Source organism: Mycetomoellerius zeteki, unplaced genomic scaffold (assembly GCF_001594055.1).
Source record: "Mycetomoellerius zeteki isolate Tzet28-1 unplaced genomic scaffold, Tzet1.0 scaffold88, whole genome shotgun sequence".
Classification (NCBI taxonomy): domain Eukaryota; kingdom Metazoa; phylum Arthropoda; class Insecta; order Hymenoptera; family Formicidae; genus Mycetomoellerius; species Mycetomoellerius zeteki.
In genome coordinates this window covers 1-3,231 of record NW_017257913.1, presented here as the reverse complement: position 1 = coordinate 3,231, position 3,231 = coordinate 1, and the positions used below count along the sequence as shown (strand labels likewise).

General features: G+C 32.2%; 1 pseudogene; it reads right to left on the bottom strand.

Annotated features, from left to right (window-relative positions):
* Positions 1-968: 968 nt before the first annotated feature.
* Positions 969-2,646, bottom strand: LOC108730273 (uncharacterized; annotated as a pseudogene).
* Between the last annotated feature and the right edge of the window lie 585 nt (positions 2,647-3,231).

Here is a 3,231-nt window from a genome sequence, read left to right as displayed (position 1 = left end):
CCGTGAAAGCCTCAAGAATAACATAATATATCTCACTCTTATAATTCAGTATTTTTAAGTATTCAAAGTAATGTTATAAATAAGATAATTGCACAAATTATGCATATTACTGCTTTAGTCGCATTAAAATAACGAAATATCGATTAAATTAGGCAAATTAACTTGCGACCGAGGCGACATTCCGTCCATTTTCATTCCGTTCCGGCTACATGGGACGGGTAGAGAAACTTCTTACGGAACGGAATTGTAGTGATATCAAATTTTCTAGTAAGAAATCCGTTCCGTCGTTCCGATTCCATGTACATGTGACGGCACCCTTACACTCGTCAGTTCTAGCTTGCACTAGTTCGGTTCAGTTCAGTTCTAGTGCAGTCCCAGTGCAGGAACAGAAAACAAACCTAAGGTGTGCTATTGCGCATACATTCTTCGCTGGCCAATGAGAGAGCGACACTGAACTCAGCCATCTTGAGCAATTCAAATGCATATAATAAGGGAAACTTCATGCAAAGAAAGTGGAATAATAACTACAATGAATAAATTGTTACAAAAAAAAAGATATATTTTTTAAATTTCAACAAGAACAAAGAACATAAAATAATTAATCAATAAAATACATACATTTAGTACATAATAAAAAGAAATTTACGTTTAAAATGTAGTAACTTTACGGTTTGTAAATTTCGAAATTTTTTATTGCGCTTTATTCTTTGGTTTTTTGCAGAAACTTGTTTATTGATGATTCTAATACGTATATAAGTACATGCACGTACTAAACATAACAATATCTCTCGCGGAATCTGTATATTTTGTATTTTTTCCTGAGTTTTATCGGCTACTGTTTTGAAGATCCATGGATTCTTTCGAATAAAAGTTCCATGAAATATTTGAAATTCGATATTCGTCGCTTTCGCAACTTCATATAAATGGGAAGAAGGACTAATTAATAGTCCTCTAGAAATGTAGTTAATTCAGTCATTTTCTGGATTAACTAACATTTTAGTAGGCGTTCCTAAATCTTTATATTTATGCATAAATCTGTATGCTACATAACCGGCAATGTATTTCAGCCCTTCTTCTTCTATGACATCAATGACATCCAATGTATCAACTTCATGCAATAATGCCTGTTCTTCTAAGGAAGGAATATAATTCAAAGTATAGGTGGCTGTAGAAGAAAGATGAAACAGTATATGTATATTAAAATAAAATATCTCAAGAACCTTTTTGGAACTCTTTTTCTTAGATTTTTGTATTTTTTTACATTTTTTATTCATACATTTTTAAAAATAATTTACATTTTTAATGCTAATAATAATAATAACTATAATACCAAAATGTTTCATATACAATTATATGTATAATTATATAAAATTGTATATACATAAAATTGATATATTTTATATACAATTACATATAGTTATATTCTTATATAGTTATATATTATTGTTATATAGTTATATTCTTTTCGAAGGGTTGACATTGCAGGTAAAGGAAATTGTTTTGTTTTCCTCAGATACCTATAAGTTTTTGGGCTTATGTTTTTTAACGAAATTGCAGCCGCAATATCCTCCTTAGTCCAATGGATCTTCTTCTGCTTCGGATTTAAAAGTATTTTTATTTGTCCTGGTGTGAAAAACGGAGATAACTTATCCTGCATTTCCTGTGTCAACTGCTCCTTGTGCAGTTTATCTTTCAAAGCCAATCGACGTTTAAGGGCTTTCGTTTTCAGACCTAAGGTTTTCGTTTTCAGAAGTAAGGCTGCGTTGTAATTTTTGCATTTCCTGAGAGATATCTGCCTCAGCATGAAAGAAGAAATATATTAATAAAGAAATATATTATAAAAAATAAAAAATTAAAGTTAATAAAAAATTGAAGTATTAATTACATTTGTTGTAAAAGCAAATTAAGAAACAGGTGAAATACAGTGACAGAACATACCAAAGTTAGGAACCACTGCAGTGTTCAGTGCAATTTGAGTTGCACAGCTCGATGCAGAGGTCGACGCAGCACAATCCGTATCTGGATTAAACGAGCAATGGGCAACAGGTTGTGCAACATCTGCTTCTGAAAATATATTTAATACATAAAAAAAGGCAAAGTACAAGACAAATACTGTTGGTATATATTATAAAAATTATCGCTTGAAATGCTTAATGTTATAATAATCACTTTAAATGTTAAAAATGGACTATATGTATACCCAAATCGTTATCCATGGAAATTTGGTTGTTCTCTATGGCTGCCAGTGGAACTACATCACGTTTGAGTCTTACTCGTATATTCCCAGATTCTCCAATTAAATCTTTTAACCATGATTGATCTTCAAATTGTGAATGATGAAAATGTTCTGAACAGACACGAGCTAGACAAATCAATAATACATTTAATAAATTAATTTCAATTACATTTTATTAATTACAATATCGTGTGTTAACTACAAATAATCATACCAACGAATATACATACCGGTTTTAGGGTTAAAATTTTCTTTGCACACAAGTTTCCACTTTTCGATTATTTCTGTTTTCTTCGGAAATGTAAAAAAATTGATTTTTTGTTTTTTGTATTTCGCAAATTGATTTTACAATTTCCTATTGCACACGACGGCATCGTAATAATCAAAATGAATATAATCTGTATCACTGACAACACTATACCCATCAGCTGTGATTACAAGATGGCGGTTCTCACTGCGCAGAACGTAACGAAAATGCGTCCTAAGTAGGAACACACCTTGTTACTTCCATCATGGCACTACACACTTTTCATGCTAATACGGCAAGTTAGTATGAACAAAAGCATTGAAATCCTATGGTTGAACTTTACCGGCACCGGCATAAGTTAATGATTACGGCCATTATAAATCAGACTTTCTTCTTTTAAATTTGTACAAACGCGTATTGTATGTACGCGATAGAAAGTACCGGTTCCCCATGAGGCGTACTTTTCAAGTTGCGTAGGTTACGAAAACCAATCGTAAATTCCTTTAGCATTTCTGTTAGAGTGTACAACAGAAATTCTAATCAGCAATTGGTTGCATTAGTTCCATATTTCTCTAATCTTCAGCGAAATACGCCCAATGTGAATGCCGTCTTTCAGAATGGCGTATTCTAGTAAATAAAAAATAACGTATTTTAATATAAATTACTAGAATACGCAGGTTACGCAGGTTATGCCGCATGTGACGACACCCTGATTAGACCGGATCTACAATAGGGGCGGAATCCATAG